An 8,000-nucleotide genomic window follows, 5' to 3' on the forward strand; every position below is an offset into this window, starting at 1 on the left:
TGCAACGGGAAACGAAAAACATATTGTGTTAAATGCCGTGTAACACTGTGTGTGAAGTGTTTTTTACAATTTCACAAGAAATAAGTAGTTAAGACTTGAATACAGTTTAGTATGCTATATGATACTGTTAGATCCCAGCGTCCTATTTTCAGGACGGCCATTACATCAACATGTATAAATATTCTTTGGCTATATGAAACTTCCTGGCAGATTAAAACTGTGTTCCCGACCGAGACTCGAACTCGGGACCTTTGCCTTTCGCGGGCAAGTGCTCTACCAACTGAGCTACCGAAGCACGAGTCACGCCCGGTACTCACAGCTTTACTTCTGCCAGTACCTCGTCTCCTACCTTCCAAACTTTACAGAAGCTCTCCTGCGAGACATGCAGAACTAGCACTCCTGAAAGAAAGGATATTGCGAAGACATGGCTTAGTCTCGGTCGGGCACACAGTTTTAATCTGCCAGGAAGTTTCATATCAGCGCACACTCCGCTGCAGAGTGAAAATCTCATTCTGGAAACATCCCCCAGGCTGTGGCTAAGCCATGTCTCCGCAATATCCTTTCTTTCAGGAGTGCTAGTTCTGCATGTCTCGCAGGAGAGCTTCTGTAAAGTTTGGAAGGTAGGAGACGAGGTACTGGCAGAAGTAAAGCTGTGAGTACCGGGCGTGACTCGTGCTTCGGTAGCTCAGTTGGTAGAGCACTTGCCCGCGAAAGGCAAAGGTCCCGAGTTCGAGTCTCGGTCGGGCACACAGTTTTAATCTGCCAGGAAGTTTCCTATCAGCGCACACTCCGCTGCAGAGTGAAAATCTCATTCTGGAAACATCCCCCAGGCTGTGGCTAAGCCATGTCTCCGCAATATCCTTTCTTTCAGGAGTGCTAGTTCTACATGTCTCGCAGGAGAGCTTCTGTAAAGTATGGAAGGTAGGAGACGAGGTACTGGCAGAAATAAAGCTGTGAGTACCGGGAGTGACTCGTGCTTCGGTAGCTCAGTTGGTAGAGCACTTGCCCGCGAAAGGCAAAGGTCCCGAGTTCGAGTCTCGGTCGGGCACACAGTTTTAATCTGCCAGGAAGTTTCATATCAGCGCACACTCCGCTGCAGAGTGAAAACCTCATTCTGGATTCTTTGGCTATTTTTGTAATTATTGTGGTTCATACACTATGTACGTTATAACACTCGAATAAAAAATTCAGTTAAAAAAATTAATTTGGGACTTAATGGGTTAATTTCAGTGACCGTTGTTAGCAAAGTGGTTTCTGCCAAGCGTGAACGTGCATCGTTTCCTTTTAAGTTCTTTCTGTAAGACGGATAATTAGGTTGCTAGCTCATTGATGTACAGAATATCTAATAATAAATCATTACTCAAGTATAGGTCGCAATGAGAAATCATAAAACAAGACCAGACTTCAATTTTCAGCTGTAAAACCGGAATTTTGACTACATTATGCTGCCGATATTTTCATACACCGACATAGCGACATAATTCCCATCGATATATCGATAGTTCTTTTCAATATATTGAAGTCTGATTCTGAAATTTTTTTAATTATCGATATATCGGATTCCCAATATTTTTAGAAATATCAACAGTCCTATTGTAGGGGACTGACTGGCTCGCGGCAGTGACATTTGCAGATCCACGTTGACAGAGGACGTGTGAGCTACCCGATATGCAAGAACACTGTGCAGAGTTATCGGCGCAGTCGCACTGGTTTGGGTTGACTGTCTTCTGCCTTCCCGCTGAAGGAAGCGAGCCTGCTTTGGGAACAGTTATCTGCCGGTACTAAAGACTAAGCTGAGATCATTTGATAACAGCCATAAATTAAGTGCACACTGGTTCCTCTCGCACTTTCTTGATATTTATGTGATTGCTCCAGTCTGGTATTGTGGACCAAAGGCATTCGTCTGTGTACGTTAAGCATGACTTCGCGAATTGTGGCGAACGTAATATTGAAAAACTCTTTGGTAAAATTGTTCTTTATTCGTTACGTTACTGAACAGAGTGGCTGGCTGATCCTTTTGTAGATCACATGCTCTGTGCTTTTGACTCATGTTTGTAAATCTTTTAAGGTGTTTGCTATTTTGTTAAAAGAGTGTTCTGTACACCGGGTGTTATAGTGCGCTCAAAGTTGCAACTTTTGACGTTTGGCTCAGCGGAGATGACGTGATGCCGTTGCCCAGGTAACACCAATAGCGAGCCGGTTTTTCCTACCATGCCGGCAGGGATTCGGTTGATATAGCGCCCTCGTTGCCACGTGGCGTCACGCGTTAGATACATATCTGCGTTCGTCAGCTCTCATTGTAAGCTGATTATTTTCTGACTTTGAAGTGTTCTGCAGCCATCAGGTATTGTAAATAAGTGTTTTGTGTTGGCGTTTCATCAATAACAACAGCATAGCTCGTCTGAACACCAGGTTCACATTAAAAGTAGTCGTCCAACAACACATTCACCGGCTATGAAGGTAATGTTCAAAAAATGTTCAAATGGCTCTGAGCACTATGGGACTAAACGTCTGAGGTCATTAGTCCCCTAGAACTTAGAACTACTTAAACCTAACTAACCTAAGGACATCACACACATCCATGCCCGAGGTAGGATTCGAACCTGCGACCGTAGCGGTCACGCGATTCCAGACTGCAGCGCGTAGAACCGCCAGGCATTTCGGCCGGTGAAGGTAATGTTCTGCCACAGAATATTCCTCCGAATTCGACAATAGTAATGGACAAACCACTTTCTTGCTATTGATAAAGTTCCACCAACGTAGTGGAAGAAGGTGGATATTTTTCTCTGGGTAGAAAGAAATGTTCCATTGGAGGAAGTGGAACGTAGCCGAGTTAATGGGACTTCTTGTCCTGTACAAGCAAAACACTCCACTTTACCAGGCTTCCTCCTTTAAATCTGACTAAGAGCATATGGGCCTAGATGAAAAGTAATGTGACTACAAACACCAAGAAGTTTACGCTCAGTGAGATTAAAATGCTGACAAAAGAAGCCATTGCAAATGTTACACCACAGCACTGGTCTCGAGTTGTCAGCCATACCAAGAAGGTATTTCCGGAGAGGCATTCCTGAGGGGCTGTGGCGAGTTTTGAGTTATACGTAACTTCTCTTGTGACTATGTTAAATCTGCTTCTTTTGCCAAAACACTCTAGAGTGTCACTAACATTCTAATTTCGTTGAAAAAGAAATTCACACAGAAGGTTGACATAGCACAATACTAAATTAGAGACTGAGGGAAAGACCGGTCAGTTGCTTACGAAAAAGCCCTTTTCACTTATGTTGTTGCAAAACCCTCAGCAATTCTCCCTTCTCCAGCTATCGATTGTCCTTAAAAATTATATTATGTCATTAGAAAAGTTTGTAGTTTCTGAACATCGACGTAGTCTGTTTCAGATATTAATGATATGGCAAAATACTTACGTCTTTGTGTGCTGTCATTTTCCAAGGTCTTGTTTTGATACAGAATGAGATTTTCACTCTGCAGCGGAGTGTGGGCTGATATGAAACTTCCTGGCAGATTAAAACTGTGTGCCCGACCGAGACTCGAACTGAGGACCTTTGCCTCTCACGGGCAACTGCTCTACCATCTTTTTTTTTTTGCAGTTAAGAAACACTAAATGAAATGCATCCTCTACAAAAAAATTAATAAAAATAAAAAAATAAAAATAAAAAAATAAAATTAAAAATAAAATAAAAATAAAATAATGTAAAAAACAAAGAAAGAAAAAAAACAAAATGTAAAACAAATCACAAATTTAAAGGAACAGGGATGTTGTTTTTATTTATTTATTTTCCATAAAGATGACTCTTTTAAAAGGAACATGTAGATCATTTCATGGTATAGTATGTGCATTACACATTGAGCGGTGAGAGAAGCGTGAGGTTCATTATCAGCTGTCAAATGTGCACACCGGCAGCACCCGGTACATCCCAACTGCGTGGGGGGTCGTGGAAGACAGCCTGAAGATAGTTGGCAAAGGCTTTCCGATAGTGTGACCATCTATGAACCTCATTGTGGGCTTGCTGCAAGAAATACCAAAAGTCATGTCGCGACTTGGCAGCATCCCCATAGAGATACGCGATCGTCCAACCTTTGACCCAGATGATCGATTGTGATTTAGCCGCCGGAAAGTAGGGAGAGGGAAGCAGGTGTAAGATGTTGCGGGGTCACACGGAGGTAGCAAGCCACCATCTGTCTTCCTAGGAGCCATACGTCCTCCACCGCGATACAAGTTAAGCGGTGATGGTAGTCATCCACTTGGCGACATTTCGGGCATAGTGGAGTGTCCACTAGTCCAATTGCATGGAGCCGTTGGTAGGTGTTGAACTTGCCACAGGCCACAGTGCCCGAAAGAAGGTAGGAAGGAATTTTTGGTGCACATGTCTCCAAATCTTCGGCCAATGAAACTTGGGGTGTTTGAGTTCAATGACATTGCGACTTATGCGTCGTAGCAGCCAAACATAAAAATCCTTCGCTCATGGCGGTCTCGTGCGTGGAAGCTCGTCTCTGATATAACTAAGTTCCACGATAAATGTTGATACATGGGCTAAATGTGTCGTAATGTTGCCCATCGCCACCGGAGGTGTAAGGGACGCTGGAACTAGGAAATCCAGTAGGCGGGATGTAAGGGAATCACGCCCGCTACGCCATTGCTTGTACATCGTTGCTAGAAGGAGCGCGGTCGCTCGGCAGTGAACATTCGTAAGTCCGAGTACCCCCTTGTCCGTAGGGAGAGTGAGCGTTGCGTATCGCACCTTGAGGGGCGACCCAATCATCACAAAATAGTCTAGTGCTGATTGAAGTCGACGTCCGAGCGTGAGTGGTAGGGGCAGGATCTGCGAAATATGTACCATTCGAGAAACCACATAAGTGTTCAGATATTGGACTCGCTGCAAAGGACCAAGGCACCCTAGGAGATGTTGTCTGACCATGGTACGTGTTGTCTGTACAATACGTCGGTAGTTAACTGCCGCAGTATGTTTCACAGATGAGGTAAAGTCTATGCCGAGATAGCGGAATCGTTGCACATAAGGAAACGGACTGATTTCTTCCGGCGTAAGGCCCCTTCCAACCGGCATTGCCGCCGATTTGTTCATGTTCACTGCACTACCCGCCGTCACACTGTGGTCCAACAACAGTTCAAGGACCGTCTTCACCTCTTCCTCAGAACGAACGAGCAGCAGGAGGTCGTCCGCATAGGCACGACATTTGAAGGTGTAGCCTCGCAGTTAAATCACAGAAAGAGAATTTGTTAGCCTCCCAATTAATGGTTCCAACACTATCGCGAACAGCAGCATCGAAAGAGGGCAGCCCCGGCGAATGGATCATCGAATTGGAATGGTCCCTGCTAAATTCCCATTAACCTCTACCAAGGATTGTGCGCCCCCATAAATCCTTCTAATGACACCAGTAAAACGGTCTGGATATCCCATTTGTTCCAGTACAGCACACAGATAGTTGTGCCGCACCTTATCAAAAGCACTGTCAAAATCAACCGCCACCATCGCCGCTTTAAGCCGGCACTCCTCCGCCGCCGCTAACACATCACGGCATTCGCCAGTAGCTGTTTGCACATTCACCGATCCACCCGGTGTCGTCTGTTCGGGAGAGAGAACGCTACGAATTAACATACGACATCGGGACGCTAGCAACCGTGCAAAGATCTTATAGTCGGCATTAAGCAGGGTGATGGGGTGATAATGTGTGACCGTAATTTCTGGCTTCAGTTTATGTACTGGCACCAAGAGACCTTTCATAAAAAGCCTGTGGAATAGGCGCATAGGAATTTAACATCTAGTTGTACATTTCAGTCCATCGCGGTGCCATTTCGTTGCGAATTCATCAGGAAGTCAATCAATGCCTGGGGACCGATTGAACGCACCCTTTGCGATCGCATCAAGTGCTTCCTCACAGCTAATGGCTTCCAGTAAGGTTCCCGCGGCTTCCACCGTCAGTGTACGGAAGACGTACGTGGCTATACGTTCGAGGTCATCGACAGGGGCTGTTTCTTCCCGATAGATGTGTTGGTAATGATCGAAGAATGCAGAGACAATGTCCGCTTGACGCGTCACTCTTCGGTCTTCGCGGGTAATTAATTCATGTACCAAAACGCGACGTCGGTGCTTTCGTTCATTCACGACGTGGTGCATGGACGGAGTCTCGTGCATTTTCGTATCGTGACATCTGGCGCGCACCATGGATGTTTCCGAGCTAAAGCCACTGGTTTAGCTTTTATCCTTTTGCGTTCGATCCAGATGTCCTGTCCTGGAGGACCATCATCCAGGTCGCGCAGCGCTGCAAAATAAAAGTCGGTCGTACGGCGGCGCCATTCTGCCATCTCCCAGCTATAGAGATGAAGGTACGGCGAAGCGCCGGTTTAGCATAAGTCAGCCACCAGTCAAGCTTCGTCGCATACCTTCCAACCACTGGATCGCACAGTGTCCATGTCTCAAGGATCTGTTGACGGCATTCAGGATCTTGTAGATGTTGAATGTTTAATTTCCACGGGGCCTTACTGTTCCACACATCTCTACGGGGAAGAAGCACCGTACAGATGTAAGCGCTGTGATCGGAAAATGCCAATGGCCAGCGTTCCGCGTCCTGGACATCATTTGCTTGAGCCCGTGAGATATAAATGCGATCTAACCTGCTCGCCGAATGACTTGTCACTTAGGTGTATCCCGGTGCATCTCCATGTGGTAATTCGCACTTGTTACTAAGTACAAGGTCGATTCGCAACTCCTGGCTGATGTTTGCTTGCGGCCATTGGACTTTCTGGCTGAAAACACAGTTGAAATCTCCTCCAATTATTACACATTATATAACGTCCATGGAATAGTGGGGTAATGTCTTCTGCATAAAATAGTGCCCTTTCCCGCCGCCGATTGTTTCCCGACGGTGCATAAAGATTGATGATGCGTGTCCCAAACGTCGTGAAAGCCATTCCCCTGGCCGACGGAAGATAACACACGTTTTCCACTGGGAAGCCATCTCGCACGTAAACTACCACCCCACTCCCATTGTGATCTCCATGTGATGAATAGGACTGGTAGCCTGCGATGTATGTGGGTGCAGCTACGTGGACTTCCTGCAGCAAAGCATAATCCACAGCAGATGCCCAAATCGTTTCCTTCAGTAGGTGTATTTTGGCCGGTGAACGCACGTCATTTATATTTAATGTCGCAATACGGTTCGCATGGCGTTGAATCCCACTCTGTCGAGGCGCAACAATATCTCCCTGCATCGGCGCTGGGGGCTGAGTTAGAAGATGTTCTCTCGCCACTCTCCCTTCACCTTCAGCAATTATTAGGCCATCTTCGTGAGTGCCGGCTGCCTCTGTATGACGTCCGGCGCCTCCTGAGTATCTTCATACCACATCTTTGCAGGCAGTGATACATTCGTGTCCATAGCCACAGCATCTGCGTCTGAAGAGCCAACTGGTTGTGATTCCTCTTCAACATCACCGCATCCCGGTACCGTCAATGTGACAGACTGCTGCGGGTCTGATCGAACAGTTTCCATTGCCTCATCCTGTTTCGTAGGGGCTGTTGTGTCGTCTTGGTCCACATGCACATCGTCGTCAGGGCAAGGGGAGCCATCCCTAGGAGATGTCGTGCGACGACGCCGTTTCCTCCTTTTCGGGGTACGTTATTTGCATGATCTTCCTTCCGTGTCCTCAGATTGTATTGAATCACGGCTGCCCGACAGAAAAGCATCCGTAGGAACTGGAAGTGTTTCTAGTTCCATCGTTGTAACTTGGCGGGAGTTCGGTCGAAACTGATGTTGTCGTCACAGAGTGCGTTACAGACGGAACAGCATCCGTAGTGGCTGGAACTGCTTCTTGTACTATCGGTGTGCTTGGTGGGAGGTCGGTCTCACCTGATGTTGTCGCCGTAGATTGTAAGCTCGATGGAGCAGCACCCTCTATCATCCCGACGTCTGCTACAAGGTTTTGGAGAGTGCCATCTTGATCTTCCACCGGGTCTGTGCCCTTTCGGTCA

At 46.5% G+C, this 8,000-nt stretch overlaps 1 non-coding gene across 1 annotated transcript; it reads right to left on the bottom strand.

Annotated features, from left to right (window-relative positions):
* Positions 1-220: 220 nt before the first annotated feature.
* On the bottom strand, positions 221-295 carry Trnas-cga (transfer RNA serine (anticodon CGA)). The gene has a single exon. It is a non-coding gene; the product is annotated as a tRNA-Ser (tRNA).
* Between the last annotated feature and the right edge of the window lie 7,705 nt (positions 296-8,000).

Source organism: Schistocerca gregaria, chromosome 1, assembly GCF_023897955.1.
Source record: "Schistocerca gregaria isolate iqSchGreg1 chromosome 1, iqSchGreg1.2, whole genome shotgun sequence".
In the NCBI taxonomy this organism is placed as follows: Eukaryota; Metazoa; Arthropoda; class Insecta; order Orthoptera; family Acrididae; genus Schistocerca; species Schistocerca gregaria.